The sequence below is a fragment of the Oxyura jamaicensis genome, chromosome 5 (genome assembly GCF_011077185.1).
Source record: "Oxyura jamaicensis isolate SHBP4307 breed ruddy duck chromosome 5, BPBGC_Ojam_1.0, whole genome shotgun sequence".
In the NCBI taxonomy this organism is placed as follows: Eukaryota; Metazoa; Chordata; class Aves; order Anseriformes; family Anatidae; genus Oxyura; species Oxyura jamaicensis.
In genome coordinates, this window is record NC_048897.1 from 16713402 (window position 1) to 16736550 (window position 23149).

Genomic DNA, 23149 nt, shown 5'->3' on the forward strand with positions numbered 1-23149 from the left:
AAAATTCTTACACTGCATTGTTGTTGGATTTTTCCCAAAACCTTTGCACAGTTTACTTTTTGAAGTCAATTTTTGAAGTGAAGATTTTAACAGTATTTTAATTGTAAGATATATATATATATATACACTCTACTGCTACTTTTAACTATTTCTTACTCAAAAACAATTAAGTGCTACTTTCTACATTATTTATTGCAGTTGAATATTAACTTACATCAGTTCTGGGAAAAAAAGCTTGGTCTGTCTCCTGGGAGACCTAAAAAGTTATTCCCAAGACACTTAAGTAACTGAGATACCAATGGCACCAATTTTGCCTATCATAACTACAAACCGAGATGAAAAATATGAGTTATACGACATAAGTAGCCCTGCAGATTTGTGTTTGCAAGACTTTAGCCTAGAAAACAAACATGTAAGGAAGCTGTTTTGTGCCACAACTTCTTCCCCACAAGTTTTCTTAAAGTCATCAGTACACATTGTAGTCTCTCTGGAAATGTTCATGTACAAGAACCAGAGGTTCAAATTAGTGCTTGCTCAATCTTTGTCATACCAAATTTGAGGGTATATTTAGCCCCACATAGATGATTCACGTTGTAACATGAAAATGTTTTGTTCTTAAATCTATCACTTCTCTTAGACGTGCGCTTTTGTTTGTTTTGTTGTTTTTTAAACACTATGCAAGACCTACCTTTAGAGAGACAGAATAAAAAAGTGCCTTGAGTTTCCTAAGCAAACTGTACAGAAACAACTAATGACAAGTTATAGAAAAGTGTAGCTGTGGCTGATGCTATAGAATGATTATGAGAAAAGTTCATATGTTTTGAGAAGTTGAAGATAACTTTAAATGAAGACAGCCATGTGAACCACTATTTGCATTCAAAAGCAATGGGGAAGAGATTTTTTTTTACCAAGAGGCCAAATGTCAGAAATAATTCTCACTTCCGAGAGTGATTTAAAGCAAATGAATGGAGAATAGTGTAAAGTTGTAATGTGGACAATTAAAACATGACTTGAAGGAGAAGGTAAACAGCAACAAATATACAGATCACCATCTGTAAGCAGCATTAAAAAGAACAGATGCTTTCAGAAGTTTATAGAGTGGTTATCAGCAAAGAATGAATGTATTCAGAAACCACTACATGCAAATTCAAAAAAAAAAAAAACATTCAAACCTGCATTATTCATACTCTCCTTTACTCTCCTTGTTGAGCTGAACAGTCACCATGGATTGAACAAAGATCACCATCAGTAACGTATTTCAAAGAGTTTTCACTGATAACTAGCAGATAGTTATCAGAATTTTCTAGACCTCAAAAACTAGAAAATTCAACAGGTCCAGAATTTGTAGAAAATTCTGAAAAAGATTTGGTTTGGGATTGTATTGCCATCATCAGTGATGAAAGAAAAACCTTCCTCAGTGTTTCAGCCACTAGTCATATTCATTTGCTTTTTTTCTTTTTTTAAACCAGCTCTTAAAGAAAAACACCTGGAAGAGGTATGCCTTTAAAAAAAAAGAGAGAGAGATCTCTTCAGAAAGTGAGAGACTGAAGGAAGGATTCAGAAGTTTATCTAGTTAATTCTAGATGTTTAATGTCCATTCTATTTTCTAGACTTTTGAAATAATTTCCATACAAATTTGTCTGAATTCTCTGCAAAAGTTGACTTCTTTCCTGTTGAATACTTCATTCAGTACAGGACATTCCTGGAAAGGAGAAAACTGGAGTAAAGTGCAAAAAAAAAAAAAAAAAAAAACACCACGTTTAGTTCTCCTTAGATCAAGAGACTAGACTGAGATGGAAAGGAAAATCTGAGCTGCTCCTTAACTTTCCCAAGTCAATTTGTTCATAGTACTTTGTACTTAGTAGCAATTTATACAACCTTGGTAGAATTTTTTCCTTACCCAAATTCACAACTGATACAGGTAGCTAGTCCTAAATTATTCTCTTATTATGAATATTACATGCTTAGGATTCTGTATCTCAAGGAGGGGCCAGATGTCTGGAATCAGTTCTTTCCAACCTCTTGTTTAACTCTTTCAAAAAACTGTGAAGACATTTTCACAGTGTGGCACTACATGTTCTGAAGTTGTGATTTACTTATTTTGTCAAATCCAGATTAAACACAATCTGATTGTGCTAAAATCAGAAATGAAAAAGGAAACTCCTAACTAATTTATAAATTCAGTGTGTGTATTTTGCCAGGAATTTCAAAGACTAGGTGAATTAAACCTTGGCCTCCTTTTTCACTACTATTATCTTTCTTAGTACTTTGTTAACCCTGTTTTAGTCACTTCACCAAGATGCTCACTAATGGGTTCTCCAAAAGGAGAACTGAAGACTCAGAGGCCTTCATACAAGTCACAGGAGCCCAGTGCTGCTATAGCACCAAAGGTCCCCTGATTCAGCAAGCAAATTGCAGCGTGTAGACTACAGGGGTATGACTCTATGACTCAAAGAGAACACTTTGCTTCTTGGACACTCTTTTTTCCCTTGCAGTATCTGAACCAAATTTCCTGTATTTTAGCCAGGTAACAAGGGTGAATGCCCTCCACACAGTCTAGAAGACAGCAACAAGAGTTCCTCAGAAATGTCCTTTTATGTTGGAGAACAGCCAGGAATTGCTTTCCTTGCAATTGTCTGATTTATGCTGTAACATTAAAATGTAGTTAAAACACAAGTGCTCCTAAACCTCCTAACAAAATATTAACACAGTTGAAAAGTAGGAAAAGCACTTTTTCCACAAATCTATGTTTTACAGGCAGCAGCAAACCAAGCCTCCATAGGCTACACACTATAGCAAGTCACTCCTACCCTCCTATTGAACAAGGTTCTTTTCAGTGCTGGTGCAATCCTAAAGAAAGGCCATCCTAAAGGGGAAGAAGTCCATGTTCTTGCTGGTAAAGTTGATCAAAAATCCCAGCTGAAATGCTGCTGTTTCATATTGTAGACTGTGGTGTTTGAAGAGTCAAGCTTAATAATTTCAAACTAAATCCAAAAGGTTGTTCTCAGCTACTCAGTTTGAAGTCAACTTCTCTCCCACTCCAAAAGAAGAAATGGAGCAATGTAAGGAAAACTTCCAGAATCTTCAAGCCATCATTCATGGACAAAGGTAAGGCACATGTCTGGGGATCTCAAGTCAAAAGCCTTCATTGTGCATTATTTGTTTAAAATACATTAGTTTAATCTGTAACACGTAGATGGTTCAGAAGGGAGTATCCATATTACTGTTTGATCATGTTGATAGCTCCTTGGAGTAGCTTAAACCAATCTCAGAGAAAGTTTTTGCAGTTTTTGTTCTGAGTACAGAATGTACAGGGTAGATCACATTCTGATGTGTCATTCACCCTCCACACAACCCTTAGCCAAAAATAGGGAATGGCTTGTAAAGTCACAAGGTTTATGAATGACAACTTCACTGAAAAATGCAATTCCTTTTAAGTTACAGAAAAATTATAACTAAAATACAGCATATTAGATCAAGTCAAGCAAGTTCATAGCATCAGCAAAATGCTCAGTTGTTTGCTTATATATAGTAATTATAAACTAGCTTATTCCAGGCCAACTTTCTCATGAAACCTGAGCTTGCACAATTTTATATGCATACTTTATATGCATAAGGTATACCTCTTTTGCTCCCAATCTTTTCCAGTTTCTATATTTTAAAGTCTTCTCAGCAGAGGCAAAAAGTTTACTGTTGTAGCACATTTAAGCCTCCCAACAACAGATAATACAGACAAATTAGAAGAGATTCCCAAGCTTCCTCACTAGCTAGGCAAAGCTCTTGCGTGATGAAGGACCATTCACAGGAACAAGGTTTCACCCAGCATTATGCAAGGCAGTCACAGGAGTTGCAATGAAGTTCCTCACTGTGTGTCCCCAGAGTTAATCTTCTGCACTCACTGGAGTTCTGGTAAGCACCACATGATATTACATAGCACTGCCTAAATCATGGAAACTAAACAGAACAAAAAGTGGCACTGCTAACTTTTGGATCTCTGGCATGAGCCCACTGTCATTCTGAGACTGAGACACTTACAGAGACAACCAGGGCACCAAGAGAAAAAAATATCACAGCTAACTTTTTTTCTCCCTAGCCCAGATTTTCGCTGTATTTCAGTCATTAGAGCCTCACAGTTGTTTCTGGTGTAGAGTGTTGACTTGGAAAAATGAAGTATGGCAAAGGCAGAAAAACAGAAAGGAGCTGGACCCAAATATAGACACCATGAAAGGTAAAGAAAATGTGTGTGGGGAAATGTGATGTAATGACATCTTTAGAGCTGACCATTTGAGTTCCTAATGAAGGTGACTCTAGGCCTTAGACGAATCCTCGTAGAGCATAAGTTGACTTGATGAGCCAGGGTGGACTTGCTGCCTTCTATTTCCAACAGGATCAGAAAGATGGTCTGAGATCACAGTTAGGTTTTATTACATGCCGTTACATCTATGATCCACATGGAGACACATGAAAGGCTTGGTCACAGGCTGATCAAGTTGAGCCATTATTCGATTCCCATGAAAAGTTTTCACGGTACTGCTGGCCAGTTCAGAATGTGAGACATCTGCAATATCAATCTGTAAGTCCATGCCCAGGCTGTTGAAAAATGGGAGGCAAGGGACAGACTGCTTGTGTGCATCCTGCAGACTGAGTAAAAGGACAAGTGAAATCTTTCTGAACTGCCATAAAACCATTTCTGCCAATGGGAGAATCCAGAAGCAAGTATAGCAATTTATTGTCATGGACATTCTAGAAGAGATAAGGGTCTGTAAGCCAAGTATCAGACAATAGATCTCACACCCAGCCCTCCCCCCAGTACATTCACCGTAGAGTGGAAGAGAGAGTGCAGTAGCTCATACTTGAGAATATCAGCATGCAGGAGACAATTTGTTGGCCAAAAACAAGCAATGAAGCAGGAATTACATAAATAGACATTAAATCAAAAAATTTTTAAATAAGCAAAAGGAATAATTTATGCCCTGCATAGGGAAAGAGCAAGAAATATAGTTCAACAAAAACAAGGACCTAGAAAAGCTGGTTATCCAGAGAGGTTGCACTGTCTTCAAAGCCTCCAAGGCTGCAGACAAGAATGGATGAAGCTCTGAGAAACTTTGTTACTGACCCCATAGTTGACCCTACTTTGAGCAGAAGGTTGGAATAGAGACCTCATTAGGTCCTTTTTGACCCAAATTTTCTTGTACATCTTTATAAGACAGGCCTGCCCTATCACCCATTTTTCAATCTGTGTATGATTAAAATTAAACTTTGAACATTTATATGCAACACATCTACCATATTATAGAACCAAATTCTAAGGTGATTCTATTCATATAAACAACTAAATATATTAGGTTCTATGTTATTCAAATATATATTACTGTTACATTTTTAAACTATCTAGCCACCCAAAATAATCATTTTATGAGGACTATCTTTTGACATCTTTTTTAAATCTATATAATAGCTACCTCCTATATCGCTACTCAGTCTAGGTTCAAATACTGCCTCTTATTTATACTCCAAAAGAGTAAAACTCCTTTCCATGACTAAAGGCAAAACAGTCTCCATGCTGGAAATTCCCCACCACCCCCAGCGTTTACTGTTTCTCCCAAGCTATACAGCCCAACTTTCTCACTCCTCTGCAGTTTGTCTGTCAAAATGCTACCAAGCACAAGTTTGGAACACAGGCTACAAAAATGTTTTGTGGCAAGGGGAATTTCCCCTTTGACTTATGAGAGAAGCTGCTTTTGGATACTAATGTAGAAAAAGTGAAATAAGTTAGGGAAGCAGAACAGGAGACTTCTCTCTCTCATTAGCTTCCCTTCACACAGGAATCTTCAATCCCAGATCTCTTCTGAATAAATACATTAATTAGTAAGTTAATTACCCCCCAGCAAAAAATAATTAGAAAGTAGGCGGACAAAGAGACAACGGCCAAAGCTTCAACTTTAGATTGGGGATTTAGAACTCCCCTCAAGAAAGAAGAGGAGAAAGGACAATCTTCTAGCCCACTCGCCTGACTCCCATGCTGGACTGTGGCTTCCTTCAGTGTATTTCCTAACATTGTCCCTCACGCAGAGCTGTTTTGGTTTAACTCTCTTTAGAGAGATTCATATGAAAGACATACAACTGACTTGTGATCAAGGTCCAGACTCCAATCTCACCATAAAAAAAAAAAAAAAAAAAAAAAGGTTGCTGGTTAAGATCCATGTCTCTAAATATAAGTGAGACGTGGGCAGATTAAATTCCTTTTGCGGAGTGGGATGCAGACAAGAAACCACAAGTTTAAAAATAAGTCTGAATTTGATAGGAAGATTAATTGACAAGCTCCTGGAAAGAAAGCTAAAAAAAGCTTTTGATTTTCCTTCTTTCTTTACTTTTATTTCAGATCTACTCTCAGGGCTTCTTTTCCCTGAAATTCCTCAAAAAAGAGCAAACATCCAGATGCTAAAAAACATATTAAACTGCTAGATATTATGCATGCAATACAACTTCACTGTGCAATGATCATACAGGGCAGAGGGCCTATCAACTCCATTACAATAACCTTTGCTGTTCCATGCTGACTGTCAGGAGTATAACATGCTATGAAATATATGCAAGAAAATTAACAGTCTAAATGAAGGAAAAACACCAGTTAAGACCTCAGTCAGGCTGTACTGATTTACAGTTCTGGAAAACTTGACCAATGGTCTTCAGTTCTAAAGTTGCTGTAGGGCCTGCCAAAAACCATGCCCACCTTACAAAAGGCGAAGAATATTTGATTCTGCAAACACTGTCATAACCGGTCTCCTCTGATCAAAGAGAAGTACAGTTGGGCTTTTAATGCATGGCCTAGAATGAATCAATTAACATCAGTGCCATGTGCCATTTGTTGAATAGGAACAGTGGCAGCCATCCACCAGATATGTATTGCTGTAAAGCGATCTCAGATCTGAATCGCTACGGAAAGTTAGAAGACTAATGAAATATTGAGATCCACCAGAGCAGGCTGCTGCTGTTACTCAGAAATGCTTAAGTCCCTTTTAGACCAATTAGTTGAGGAGCATTGTTTGTAGCTCTTAGGCACTCCAGAAACTCAATACAGAATACAGTAGTACAGAATAAAAGAAGCCATGGCTCATTTAATCGATGAATGCTCTGACAACTGATGTAACATAACCTTACATTAAACTCTTTCCTTTTGTCTGTTCTTCTACATGAAGACTTAATGTTCTTACTTTCCCAGTTAGTGAGTTATGGTAGAGACAGAGATAGTTAGAGAAGACTGTTCCATGGATTAAGCTGGCATAGCATCACTAATGAAATTATAATAACTTATATCTTCTTCCTAACTGTCCATCTTGAGTCACAAGCACAACGCTTAAACTATTTAAACTGGGCAATGTTTCTAGACTGGAATCATCTCCATTTGACAGTACTGGTACCCTGTTTACCTGGAAGGGTCCCTGTACCTTCTGCAAAGATACTACTCAACATTTATATTCATCTATATAACAATTTTTGTTATATAGACAAATATATATATATAAAGATGAACAAATCTGAAAGACCTATTCAGAGATGTTTGTCTCCTTGCTTTGAAAGGAATTAATTTCATAACTAAAAGAAATAACACTTAAATAGTCTGCCATACATCGTTTTAATAGTTTTATCAAAAGGCTTTTATCCCCAATGCAATCAGGAAAGTTTCATTTTCATTCAAAAAGGGAAACAACCTGGGGACAACATAAGAACAGAGACTTACAAGTAAGGGAGCAGGCTTGCTGTTTTTTTATCTGAGAAACTAAAAGTTTATAAAACAGTAGAAAAAATCATGCCAGCTGTGATGACTGCCTTCATCTGTGTCTTGTGATGGTACTACATTTGTATGAAATTGCCATCTTATTATAACTAAGTCACAGAAGAAATGACAGACACCTATTTCTGGCTGCCATCATACGGCACCACCTGCACATTCAGTATTGCATATATATGGTATATGCCAGATGGTAGCTTAGAGACAACTTCCCATCTTCATGGTCTGGAAATCAAAAAACTATTGGACACTTGCTACCATGGAATTTAGACAATCAAACACTCTTGGTCACATCAAAATCTTCTCTTATGTCTGCATTTAGATCAGACTGCCAAAAGGTTAAAGGAAAACAGCAATAGGCCTGTTTTTTCTTTTTCTTATAATTAGGAACATACAGCAAAGGAACACTAGTATAAGAGGGTGAATACTATACTGTCATTAAAGCAAAAAATTGCACCTCTTTAGTTTTTACACAACTGTCATGAATGCAAACAAGCACTAAATCAGACTCGTCTGCTAGCTGACAACAAGTTACTGGAGCTTATGAGTGAATTTAAGGAGAGAGAGTTGTTCCCTCCAAATACAAAACAGTACAACACAGAAAGTACCTTCCAATTTTCCTTGGTATCTGAATCTTCTCTTCCTGTTTTATGCTTTTCAAACAGGAATTTCACAAAACTCATGGACTTATACAAAAAAAAAAAAAGGACAACAGCAGTTGTCTACCCAGACCAACAATTTTAACAATTGAAAAAAAGGCTACTTAAAGTATGCAACATATATCCTGCAAATAAACGTGGATTTAACAACAATCCTGGCAAAATGAAGATTTCTCCCTTACACTGCAAAATGTGAAACAATTCAAATAAAGGCAAAGGTGCTGACGCCAAAGCAAATAGGACTTTTGTTACTCTCTTGAAGAGACCAGACACAAGAACAGCATTCACTTTTACTCAAAGCTCTTAACACACAAGAACAAAACTCACATAAAAAGAAAGAAGTGAAGGAGAAATGAGATCAAAGTTCCAGAATTCTCTTGTACTGTAAAGTTTTCCCATAAGAGCAACAAATAATTTGTAACGGGACATGAGATGGCATCTAACATTCTCCTATGGTGAGAGCACGTGCAAGCCATCTTTTAGACATTTGGTACACTCATCCTGCTTTGTCATTCTTTCTAGGCTCTCTTGGCCTCTCCACTACCTCTGTCGGACAGACACGGCTGAGCGCCACACCATGTGCATGCCAGATTCCTCCAGCCGCCCCAAACCACAAAGAGGGAAGGTCTGAAACTTCTCCAGAGTGTGCGCTAAGGCACTACTCCTCTGATGACCTTCCTTAATTAGTTGCTCCTGGAATTTATTTATGTTTTTAAACAAGCCAATGGAATCAATGTTGTTCACATAACTGGATTAAAGAATACTTCACTTCTGGGAAATAGAAGTTTTACGCTTTGGTTAGGCAAGAAAAAAGGATGAGTTGGATATTGGAGAGAATTTGGGCAATTAATCACAGCCTCAGTTTACTACAGGTCACAGAATATTCAGTGATTTTAACCAACCTCCCCTCACTCTAGCCTTCCTAAGCTGGGGCTGTTTTTTTCCTATGTGATAGAAACAGATTTTCCAATACACTGAGATTCTTGTAAGAATTTAGGCATTTTCTATACCTTGAGAAGTTATTTCAGTAAATAATACAGGCAGAAAAAAAATCAATACAATAAGACTGAACATGTTCCAATCCAGAGGCAAGAATAGCCATTCAAAGGGACATGTCACTTCAGACATCCTCGCAACCATCTGAAATGATGTTGGCACAGTTAGTGGAGGAAGAAGTCACCAGCCACCAAGCTGCATGCTGTAAATCAGTAAGTGAGGTAGTTCAGAGAAGGGAACTGAACACAGGATCTGTTACATAATGAACCTCCTAAGTTGGAGCAGGCATATAGACATAGATGGCTACTGACCAATTCAGCCATTTCTAATAGGCATATTGCCACACAAGCTAGGAACCTGGCCTTCAAAGAGTCTCTTAAAGGCTTTTCTCACATGGGAAGGTGATGGTCCTGGAGTCTTGTTTACACTGCTAGCATGAAAAGTCTCTCTGTAGCCCTTACTAATTATTTGACTTCACACTAAGCAGTTCTGGAGCAAGGTGGCAATATAAATAAAGGTATAGCTCTGAAATATTAGTGTGAAATGGACTCTGATGAATAAAAAGAAGCAGAGCCTTCAAAAATAAATTTATTTACAACCACATTTTTATAATGTGGTCATTCACAGGTGAAGTCCAGGTCCTAAAGACAATGAATCGGAAGTTTTCTTTCCACAGCCATACCATTCAGTTACAGAGTTCATCAATGATTATTCATGCATAAGGAATCCCAAATATACATTTATATATAATATGGATAAGTCACGACATGATGCATTCAACACAGCTGAGTCAACATATTCAACAGCTTAAGCTAAGCATTGGGAAAGTTCTTGTTGTTCATTAATGACTAACAGTAATCAGTGATAATAAGCAGAATCGGGGGGGAAGGGGGGGAGGGGGGGGAGGATGACTCTCCACAGCCTTGTCTATTTTTTTTAGAACAAAGGTTTTCTGAGGTCACACTGTCTACACAACATTATTTTAGCCTCAGGTAAAGGATTTCTTGATTTATTTTAAAAAAAAATCATAGCTATAATAATCCACACCCAGGAATTCAGAAAGTCATTCTATCATACCTATCACTTAAAAAGAATATCCTACTAACTGCAAACAGAAAGACCTGAATCATCACAGCATCATGATATTATTAAGCAATATTTTAATAAACTGCCATGAACCTTTCCATGGAATAGCTCCACATAAGCACAATTGCATGCAGACAAGTCTGGTGGACTTTCCCAAAATACAGAAGTTGTAAGAATTAGATACTGTAGAACAAGAGGAATACTGAAGACTCTAATTTTCAGTAGAAATGTAGTTCTTCACAAAAATCCAAGTAATCACTGTAATAGTTTCTCAGTCTTAAGAGATAGAATCACCTAGGTTGGAAAAGACCTTCAAGACCACCAAGTCCAACTATCCATCTAACTGCTGCTAAACCTTGTGTGGATGTGGTGCTTAGGAACATCTCTTTAATACCTCCATGGATGGGGACAACACTGCTGCCCTGGGCAGCTCATTCCAATGCTTGACCACCCTCTCCATGAAGAAATTCTTCTCAATATCCAGTCTAAACCTCCCCTGGCACAACTTGAGGCTATTTCCTTGCATCCTATCCCTTGTCACCTAAGAGACTGACATCCACCTTGCTGCAGCTTCCTTTCAGGTACGTGTAGAGAAAGATGAGGTCTTCCCTCAGCCTCCTCTTCTCCAGACTAAGTAGCCCCACTTCTCTGAGTCACTCCTCATAACTCTTGCTTTCTGGTCCCTTCACCAGCTTCATTGCTCTTCTCTGCATGCAGTCAAGCAACTTAATATCTTTCTTGTAGTGATGGACCCAAAACCAAAGGCAATATTCAAAGTGCAGTCTCAGCAGTGCACATACCAGAGAAAAATCACTTCCCCAGTCCTGCTGGCCACACTATTTCTGATGCAGACCAGGATGCCATTGGCCTTCCTGACCTCCCGGGCACACTTCTGGCTCCAGTTCAGCTGCCTGCTGACCAGCACTCCAGGTCCTTTTCTGCTGGGCAGCTTTCCAGCCACTATCCCCCAAGCCCATACCACCCTATGGTGTTGTTATAGCCCAAATGACAGCAACTGCTCCCAGCAGGCTCATACCCTTGGCATCCGCTTACTTTGCTTATGCCCAAAGACAGTATTCAGTGAAAATTTCTCTAATATGAAACCTACAGGGAGTTTGTGGCTACACCAGGCATTTCACTGCTCTAGCACTTGTGCAGATGTACCAGTTGAGGTAAGAGGAGAGCAAGAAGATCTAGGCAAAGCAAAGGGACTCCTGTTGCCACCTCATTCCACTTGATCCAGACACAACACTACCTAAACAGATGAGCACTGGCAGATCAAGCTTCAGCCTCATTTCAGTAGTCTTTTCATAGCAAGTGGTAGGACAGAACAAGCACGCTTCAGCCTTCATGTTGCAAAGTCTGGCTGTCTCTTCCAAGCTGCAGAAATAGATCATTCTCTCCCACTGACCCCATTACGGAAACAGCAACCTCCAGCAGGCAATGGGAGCACTAGGGCAATAATTTCTCAAACCACCAAGCAAGACTTTCTGCAGCTCATCTGTCAACACACTTATTCCTGTGACATTTGGGGTGACAAATGTGGTGGCACAGAATTTACCACAGTATTTCTGCTGCTAGTCCATCGACTTGGCTTCAGCTAAAACTTTTAGATCCAAAGGACTTCACAACTAATGTTTTCTTCTGTTTTATATGAGTAATCTCTTAATTGAATGTTAATGAAAGGATCTGGACTACCAGCACTGCAGGCCGAAGTCTTCTCTAGTGATAACATAGAAAGCAACAGCACAGGTTTCCCCCGAGACATCTCATTGCCTTTACTATCTCTGAGCAGACAGGTTTTGTCCCCAGGGTAAGAGGGGAGTACAACAACTGTTTGGTCTTCTGAGCCTGGCATGAAGAACAGCAATTGCTGCCAGCTGAGAACTGAGTCTGAGCTAGGCACCGGTCGGTTTGTTGGCACTGCCCCAGGGGGCAAAGGAATCTGTAAAACAATCAGGCAGAAGATGGAATTTAATGAGTTGATTTGGAAAACAACATGTTACTGAAGGAAAAGGAAACACAGCTGCTACTTACGAACGACAAGCAGTCAAACCATTACCCGTCCCTTTTTATTCCTGCCAGTTCCTCGGTCACTATTTCTGATCCAGTACAACAGCTGTAATATTGTATAGAAGTGCATTAATGCTCTAGGGAGGTGTCCTGTTTGGGAGAAGGCATATTTCTACGTAGCTAACTTAAATAATCCTCTTAGGTTTTCTTTTTGTTATCTCAGTACTGATGATTTACAGATTTCGCAGGAAGCCTCCTATCAGCCAAGGCATGACTGCACAGACAAAGAATCTCCATATTTCAGGGAAATGTGTAGGCCAATTGTTTGCTGGACAACATACAGATGTAATCTGGGAATGCTCAAAGATTCAACATTGGGTTACTTATTTGCAGTGTTTTTCTACAGATACTCTGCTTCCACCGGAACTGTGGCCTTATATGTAGAAGCTTCCTATGACGTACAGCACACTACCATACATGCCTTCCCTTTAACTCATCCAGGCTGCTGCCCACTCTGATGAAAGGAACATCACTATGCATATTAAATTCATTCCAGTGCTTGAGACTGCACGAAAATTCACACCTACAAAGGCTAACACTTCAGAGTGTACTGCAGAGCAAATATTGCCATGGATCTGGGCCAGGAGAACGGATTAAAAAAAAAAGTTGACGTCTTAACAATATTTTTTAAAAGTTGTCCCAGAGTATACGTGTCTCTGGAGACTCACTTTTGACTATGTTACAATGGAAATAATGAAGCAAGGAAGCTTGGGATACATCTATCATGACGATCAAATGATTCCAGAAGGGAACAAATGAGAAAAATCCTCAAAAATAAAATCAAGAGATTAGAGTCTGTAACAAAGACAGACAGTTTATAAAACTTCCACTCTTTCTTCATATTATTTCATAGTATTCTGCTCTGGTAAATATTAAAAAGGACATTCTAATAATATCTTCCAAAGGGATGTTGTTTTAATGCAGTGTGGAAACAGTCAGCTCATGTTGAATATTCATCTACGATGCAACTTATCTACTTCATAAAACAAAGCAACCCCCACAGCACTTTGCTACCATGTATCACCTAATCTATTCAACACAGCAGGGACAAATGGTCCTGAGAAGGTACGGGCTTCAAACCTGTGCAACCTCAGTGGAATTTATCCTGCAGTAATTAAAAAACTGGAAATCTGAACCCGTGGAAAGAAGTTTACAGGTGAGAAGCAAGGTATGACAGATTCTACTAGTGAACTAGAAAACAGAACATGAAAAAAAAAGTATCCCTGGTTTGTCACATTATTAGCCTTTCAAATCAACACCCAGGTACTTGAAAATTCTCTTCCTTTCTTGTTTGTTTGCTCTCCAGGCAGGATTCTTACCTATTATCCTCAAGTCTAATTTGAGGTTTTCCTTTCCAGACTGCCATGTCTAACTATCAGACAGGCTTTATTTAGATCTTAGTGTAGGGTACTGGCAGTGCTCAAACTAATAGGTCCAAGAGCCTTTCACAATTCAGCTCTTTGGCTTTCACATCCTTATTAAATCAGTGTTCTGTAATCTGATTTTTTCCCTTTCTCCTGTGACTTCTGCTGGTTATTTTATCCCACATTAGCAAGCAAAACCAAAAACTAGGTAAAATTCTGTAATGTTTTGGGTATTCTGAAAAGGGCGAACTACTGCAGCCTCCCACACGCAAAGAAGAAATGATGAATACAGTGCCCAATGATTATTTCTGCAAAGGTACTGCAACTCCATTAAGCAGATTAGAGAAGGACAGTCTCTCTGATTACAGACAGATGAAATAATAATAATAATAATAAAAAAAAAACTCAGCTTTGACTTTTTTCCTGAAAGTGAGTGAAGAAATAACCAATGCAACCAACCAATCCCTCTCATTATTTGATCTTTGTCAGATGAAAGGAAGGAAAAGTAAAGAAAATTCAAGTATCAAAACATACTATTTTACCCCAAATGTACCTGATACTTATTAAGGAATAATTATATGGTAATATTGCTCCAATTCTCTGTCCTCTGCTGCTGGTTGCATTTCATAAGTGGAAGAATCGCAGGGTGAAGGTTAGTTCAGTTTATCCCATAACTTCACAGAGAGACAGAGCAGCTGTTGCAGATTTAACTTAATACTGCCACCATCACTACAGAGTTCTGTCCCTTTTATGTATAATGACAGTATTAGGGTTATTTGTTTTAAAACACTATTGCAAGAGTAGGAGATCAAGAAGAACCAATTAATAAGGTATAAGCTTTGTTTACTGAAGCTGCTGTAATCAAGTTATATAAAATTTGACTGTCAAAATTAAACAAAGACCTGAATGCCAAAATAGGGAAAAAAAACACTGACTACAAATGACCTCAAAAACAAAAGATCACAAGTAAGCTGTGGAGTAGAAAAGAAGGTAGATCTGTAAAACTAATTTTTGATTGCATTTTTCTTTTTTTCTTTTTTTTTTTGGCTTATCTCTAAGATAGTCTGAACATTATGATTCATCATTTGCATTATCTGTTGCATCTTCAAGATAAGGGTTAGTCTCACCCCTCAGGGTGAGGAGTGAAGCATTCCACCAGCAGTGTCTCCACACTGTTTGAACTCTCACTAGCACCTTCACATTTGAGTAGTAGGAAATTGAAGCCAGGACTTTCTTTGTCTTTGCATCCAGGATGCATCTCTGACTGATTTGCTACAGGCAGGTTGGGGAATTTTTAGGCAGGCCACAGGAAATCCAGTAATAATAAGTCAATCTTTTTTTTTTTTTTTTGGAAAAAAAAAAAAAAAGGATTGTTATGGAAAAACAACAAAAACACCTTTTCTATTTTTTAGCCATCAAGATATTTTTTAAATAACAGAAGGATAGTGAACAGATTATGAGAAGTTTTCCATTTATTTTTTAAACAAAAAGGAGAATGGACACATTCTGGATTAAAACCTTTTCTAACATTTCATTTATAATTTTATTATAAATAAAATATCATTATAAATTAATGTATAATTTTATTTTTATTTATTGCATCTCAGCCACTGAATATCAGTGGGTTGTTCTACTGTGAAGATCTACCCAGTCCTATACTTTAGCCTAAAGACGTACTAATAAAATAAGATCAATTTGTACTAGAGAAAGTTCTAACAAAGTTTCTGGCTTCCCACCTCTACAAGTAGTGGATTTTTGCAGTTTTTCCTGCATGGCTGGAGCTCACTAGCGTTTAATGGATTTGTTTTTACAACCCAGAAAACACTTGTTTTTTGTCCTTGTGAGTCCCTGCTGCTTTGCCTTGCTCCTTTCTCTTTCTGTATCTACAATGAGAGATGTAACAACAACTTCAGTAAGAAGATATTTGTTACAAAGACATGTGTGTACTTCCTCCTGTTTTTAAACAGGAAAGAAAAAAAAAAATAGAAGGTTGAGAAAGAGAACACATAGCATCTATTCCAAAGTAGGATCTAGAGAAGCCATATACCTTCCAGAAAACATGAGGGGAAAGCACTGCATTAATGGACCATGCTTTCTAGATGAAATAGCAGTGTTTATTTTGCCTGTTCCTCTAGGAGTTCCGTCAGGCTGGATCCAGCAGGGATGACAGACCATGGTCAAGGAACTGGAATCAAAGTTGCTGCAGCCTTTGTGCAAAGATACAAAAGCTGCCAGAATCTGATGTCTAGCTGTAGGAGATGAACCAGCAGTGAAAACCAAAAAAGGACAACTTTGATAAAGCACTGATTGGAAAAAATCAGCATAGGGCTGCTTCAGTGTCTGTGACACATAACAGTATACTTAGCATACACATCACAAGCCTAGATGTGTCATCTATTTGTCCCTGAAGTGCTCTTTTTGCTGTTTAACATTCCTATTGCATGCTTTACTAGGGTTTAAACATATAAACTTCTATTTTGCTTCACAGTAATGCATGCAAAAATACCTTGTTTACATGCCATTCAGTGCACTCACTGTGTACTCACTTTTATTTAGTGAATCACCATTTTGAGGAGTTATATGAAATGAAAAGACAACTTTCCAAAAAACTATTTCCTGCACTGAGCACAAAGATACCTGAATGATGAGAATTTTGGAGGACCTAAATTGTCACAGTCCAAACCTCTACAAATTCTTTGCACAGATGTATACTTTTTGGTAAGCACAACCTAATAATGAGCATAAACAGGGTATCTAATTACAAACCTTGTCTGGATTATGCAATAGTGTAAGGAAGCCTCTCTCATGTGCACTTATGTACAATTTCTCCAGTTCTCTGAAAACACTAGGTCTTCCTTCTACATATTAATATGGAGTTATTTGCAGTCTTCAAAAAAAAAAAAAGTGCTATGAAACCATTGTCTTCACAAGCACCTTGGCAAAGCATTGTCTGGCACTTGACTCCACTTGTGCCCAAAATACCAAACTTTCTTTAAAAAAAATAAAGTACATTTTTATTTTACAACTTGCTGATATGAGGAGAATGGGTAAAGTTCTGAGGTACCTGACCTCAAAGCAAGCCTGCTTTGAGCAGCAGGTTAGACTAGAGAACTTTCTACACCCCTTCCAGCCTGAGCTATGCTGTCAATCTTATTCCTTACAGCCCCTTTGTTTAAAAATGAGACTCCTTATGCTCATCAACTAAAAGGGCACCACAGCCTTAAAAACGGGAGCAAGGTCCAGAGATATTAAGCCAGCAGAATTGTTAGTTCAGCTTCTTCACCAGATACTGCTAAGAGCATTTTATTGCTCCTTCTCAGGAGTGGACTCAAACATCTTTGTGCAAGTTCTGGGTACTAAGCATTGCCATTTTACTACAATTCCCACCCACACGTGGTTTCTTGTTGATTAAAACATTTTGTTTTTAGCTCTTCTTTTGCCATAAGCCAACAACAACTGGTATTTTATTTCTCCAAGTCTAATTTCCTCTCTTATCTTGACTTTATTTACAAATGATGTCAATCTAAAGAAATGGGTACCGGACAGCTGCACCACTTAAAGCTTCCTACAAATAGAAGAATTTAGGGGAATGAGCTCAAAGATCTGCTAAAACAAGCAGTTAAATTGTATCTGGGCAGGTGGATGGAATGGGTGGAAATCAGTTCGAAGCACAACAATTAGCTACCTACACATCAACGTTTACAGAAAGAATGAGAACCAGGACCTCTCTCCAGAGGCAGCAATACTTTGCTGTACAGCAGCCATTCTGCCCTGCACTATATGACTGAGGCAGGTGGAATATCTAAGAAAGCAAATCATACAAGAGAGTTTTAGGAACATAACCTGACTTCTTGACAATCTGGGTGCTCAGCTCTCAGGAAATCAAGTTGATAAAAGACCCGTGATAAAGACTCCAAAACAAAAAGACATCAAAAAGTAATTAACAATGAAATCTGTATCACTCATACGAAGAGCCACAAATATTCTTTGTATCCTAAGTTCTAGCTTCTGACAGGAGAAGAAAAGTGGAATTTGCTTGCAGAGCAAATTTCACTTTTCCACATCCACAAGGGATGACCAACCCCTCTCCAGTCTCCTCCCAGTTCAGTGAAAGCACCTCAGCAGCCTTCCAGCTCAGCAGTGAGTAACAAGCCCCACCCAAGCAACCACGGCTGCTTTTCAGGCCAGCGAGAACCATGTCATGTAACTGCAGGCCACATAGATGAGCTAAAGAAGCCATCCTGAAGCATGGACAGCCAGGATCCAGGTAAACCTTGAACTTGCTGCCCACATCCCAGCCTAGAATAGCTCCAGGAGGCAAGACAACCCTTATAATTGGAGAAATGTGAAAATGATGTAGGCCCAAACTCAACCAAACACAGACATACAAACCAATAACCAAGCCAGAGACCAGCACTAAGAAAACAAAGCGCTTCCTCTCAGCTAAGCTTCCTCCTTCCCTCTGAAAAAAGGTCTCACCTCAGCTCACCCATAGGGAGGCTCTCCCGGACACCGGTCACCCAGCTGCTGCAGAAGGCAGTAATCCATACCTCCAAGTACAGCTGCCCCCCGCCCAGCTCAGCTCCCTCCTGCACCCCCCAGGAATGACGGCAGCCAGCTGGGGCTCATTCTGCACTCAGCCCTTCCTTTTGCTATGCATCACACACACAACACCTGGGCAGCAGCCAGGAAGAACAATTTAGCTGGAGACAGTAGCTCATATGGAACCATCAGTATTTATTCAATTCTATCATTTTAAGCATCTTGGGGATGAAAAAACAGCCTTAAATCAGGCAAAATTTCTCCCTTCTGTGATTTGTCCTTACTTACCATTTTGTATAATATAACGAATAAATGTCAAGCCACTTTTTGGGCAAGTTGCTCATGAATGAAAAAACAGACACGAGGAAAAGGAGTTTTGAAAACCAAGGCCCCGATTGCTATCTATTCTGTATTCACTGCCTCATTAAACCAATGGGATAGGGCCACTTTCACTATGCCAGAGGAGAAAAGGGGACCTGGCAGAGAAGGAGTGGAGGACTCAGAGCTTTGCTAGACCTAAAAGGGGGTTTCTACATGTCTTTGCATCTGTACCTGTTGGACAGATGCTCCTTTGTTTCCCCAAAAGGACTTAATGCATCATAGATGTTGATATGTGGTACAGTAACCGTGCTCACAGGGCACTGCGCATATTTAACACTAACCAGCATAGGGCTGTGTCACCTGGATTTATGCTGTTTGTTGCTCTACAGTAACTATGTGCACTACAGTGAAACATGCTTTTCTCACTAGATTGTATGCAATTTTGCAACAACATACCACAAGCTTAAGCAAGAAAACACCTCCTACAGATCTGACCTTGCTCTGTTTTCTGAGTTCTACTAATACTTTAGCATGGTCCCTGTAAACAGTGGTAACATCTTATTTTAATCCCAGAGGTCTCTGAAGGATGTTTTTACGTTGTAATAACCTCTCAAGATTAAATCCCAGTGATTATATGTTTCATAACTCATGGGAGGGGTCCTCAGCTAATGCAAATCCCCATGGCTCCACTGACCTCTGTTGAAAGCCTCTGAGTCCCCAAAACACAATTCATAAGGCAGTCAGGACCACACAAGAGAAGATGCAAACTCAGCACGGTGATGAAAGTAACTTCAGAAAACATGGGCACTTTGGCAGACCAGTTCCACTGGGGCTCCATCTGTTAGTTTTTTTCCCCATTTGAAGCATCTTTTTCCCCTCTCCCACCTTTCTTTTAGTCCCCTCCTCTCCTTTCTTAATCTTCCCATTTATTTATTTCCCTATTCCTGTGTTCAGTGCTCTCTCATCTCCTTCCCTTCTCTACCAGCTGCTTGCCAGTGAAAAATGGTCCATCCAAGACAGGAATCTTGGAATGACAGAAGCATTTTTGATCCTTCTCTTGCTAGTTCATTGAACCACACAGAAAGAAAAACTCCCACTGCTGCTCTTGGTACAATTTGTCTAACAACTTGTCTTTGATGAAATGCTAGTTCTCAACAATCTCGATACACCTACTCATTCACTCTTTTGCTTACTACCATCTGTTTTATGTGCAGATTTGTACATGTCAGATAAAGGGCTTGATCCCGCTTCCTATGCACAAAAATAAAGTCAGAGATTTCCTTCCGTTTGTATTTCTTCCTGAAATATATTCTCATCACTTTTTTCACTATAGATCAGATATTTTACATTCTTTTTATAAAGTAAACACAAAAACCAAGAACAAACAAAGTACTTTTATTCAAATCTGTAGACACTGCTATTTTAATATAACATAAAATGGTTTCCTGGAATTCAAAACTCACCTTTCACATGCAATGATGCAACACCACGGACATGTCACTTTCAGTCTCTCATTCCCTTCATGTTTTCAAAACAATCTAGCAGCTGTGACTGGCGTAAGCTGACATGAATAAACTTAAATGAAAACTCTTTCACTCCTTCATATTTGTCTTCACTTCTTCGACAGGGTAAGGGCAAGACAAAATACTGTAAATGTGGAAGCTCCACTACATTACCTTACAGCTTTACCAGCCAAACCTGTAACTCATGGTGAGTGAGTAACTACTGTAAACAGCTCCTAAATAACCCATTAACTAGGGGTGTCACATCAGTAGGTGAACACTCACCTGAAGCCTGTCTTCAGTACAGGACACAGTCATCATTCAACAGCTACAAACAGTTAACAAATGCAGAAAAATCAGCCTGTTCATAGCAAGCTGGCCAACAGGAAAAAGGACTAAAATTACTAAATGAAGATCTTGTGTAAGATAGTTTGGCTTGTTGTTCTCATGATAGAATTACAGTGAGTAAGATCCCCTGACCACTTGCTCCTTTGTGGTCCCAGTTGTTCTGTACTGGCAGGAGTTCGAGTTCTTAGCAATGCCCAGTCACCAGTTATGTTTTCACAACGAGACATCTTTTACCTCTGTATTTTCTCAGCTAACAAAAATGAAGCTGGAAGCAGTAGGAGGCACAACTAAGAAAGTCTGGCAGGAAGTTTTGTCTCTTCTGTCCTTACTTTCTTTTGTCAGAAGGGGCTGAGCTGCAAACTTGTGCCATTGAACTGCTTTGCACTCCAGAGTAATGCTGTCCACACCTGTGTAACCACTTGGGCCAGAGGGCTCTTAAGACAGGGGTTATTTCATTTCTCAGTGTTGTAAAACATTTAATAAAATGACACAAGCAGTGCCAGATTTGAGCATTTCTGTGAAGCCTGTAGCATAGCAGTGTGATATATTTTGTTGCACTCAGTTTCATCCAACTCTGTGATATTCTATTTCTTGATTATTATAAAAATGCAGCATCCATCAAGTACTATAAGTAAGCTGAATATGAGTTTTCAGTATCTGGCACTCTATGCTGAGTCCAACATACAATACAAAGAAGTTTTTATTATTCGTGCTTATGCCACAGGAAGCTTTGCTGTGATTCCTGTGTATTGCTGCATTACAAGGAAAATTGTTTTCACCAGCCTCTTTTATCAGACCTATCTTTGGTGTCACTTTTTTATCCATTCTGTCTCCAAATCTCCATCAAATTTGGGGATTACTTCCAGACACAATCCCAAGATCTACAAAGTAACTCATAATGAAAAAAAAATTAACCAGCAATTAGGGTTCTTCATACTTAATACCATTCCTTAAAATAGTAATTTCCTGTGTGAAAACAAACTGCTGAACCTCTTTGCATCCCTGAAGACTCAAAACAGATTTTCTCCTGAGGTGACTGTGTAAACTGTAGCTATCACAGTAGGCAAAACAAGCAAATATACAGGACCATTAGAGCCCTTTATACCTGATCCATGTTTAAAAAAAAAAAAAAATTGTCAGTCAGATACAGAAATCTTATAATTCTCAGCTGCATTATCATATTGTTATTTATCATTTATTAAAACAGAAAAACAACAGTATATTCCAATGAAAATGTACAAATTTTGGAATGTTTTGGTTATAGTTGTTTTTATTAATTTTAGTATCATCCTGAGATGTTAGTAAGACTTAGTCCTTTTTCTTTTCTTTTCATATATAGCCAATGATATCCCTTTGCTGCAGAGAACAGGAGTCTCTGCACAGGGAGACTGGATTGATTTGTGGCCCAGGAAGGGCTGCCAGAATGTTCAAGCTCATTCGCAGTTCCTGCTGAAGTCCCCTGCAACTCATGGTCAAGATCACCTGCAAACTTGCGATGTGAGTGTGATGCAAGAAGATACAAGATGGAGCCCCTGAATGTGGTCAGTTTAGCAGTCAGCAGAAGGAAAACAGACCAACACTGATCACAGGAGATAGGGCTGGAAATCTAATCCCTTGGATCCCTTCCAGCATTTCATTCACTAGAACATGTTGCTTCCAACAAATACGGACCAAGACATGACTAATGAGCTATTAGCAAGGGACTTGCCGGGCATCTGTGGAAGCAAGCATGCTATTTACTAAGAATTAAATTTATAATTTTGAGATTTAAACCAACATTTTGGTTTAATCTTGGTTACTGCTCATAACAGGCTGTTGGATGCTCATGAGCTGTTTGCCATCAGTAGCCACACCTAACCAATTACTTTCACGGAGTGGACAGTAACCTGACATTATTTTTGTCTGGTTTTCTAGAGAAGGAACAACTGAGTGCTCAAGGCAGTTCACGGTCTGTCTGCACTCGCCCCAGTAACTTTTGATCCTTCAGGCCATCTTCAATCATCTTTGAAAGTAGAGCAGGCATCTTAAAAACAGTTACATTTTTACATAATTAATTAAAATGGGTAGAAGAGAAAGACTCAAGTTTGTGAATGGGATGAGACCAGCAAGCAGAACTCAGCTGCTGTGTTTGGCAGCAAATAACGACCCAATCAGCAGAGGTCTGAGATCAAAATATTCAGCACATGTGCTGGCACTAGCCTGTGGGATGCTGTAAAGAGTGCAGGAGAATTTAGGGCTGTTTTGGTGTTGAGGATTAGGTTATAAACACAGAAACGTTCAGGTAGAACATAAATCTACCTGAATGTATTTCCTTAATTTCACTGCTTGTATAGAGCTTTTTTATTCTTTCCATAGTGGTGAGACTGTGCTAGGCAATTTTTAGAGTGGGGAAAAAAAAAAAAAAAAAAAAGAGAGAGAGAGAGAGAAAGGCAACCTCAAAGATTTCCTAAACTAGAAAATAACAGC

The 23149-nt window shown here is 38.9% G+C and overlaps 1 long non-coding RNA gene across 4 annotated transcripts in view; it reads right to left on the minus strand.

Moving 5' to 3' along the window:
* LOC118168198 overlaps positions 1-20468 on the minus strand; it is a 145802-nt gene extending 125334 nt beyond the window's left edge. For all 4 annotated transcript variants that reach the window (XR_004751414.1, XR_004751415.1, XR_004751416.1 and 1 more), the window contains exon 1: positions 20297-20468. This is a non-coding gene — a long non-coding RNA (uncharacterized LOC118168198). The remainder of the gene's footprint in view (positions 1-20296) is intronic.
* Between the last annotated feature and the right edge of the window lie 2681 nt (positions 20469-23149).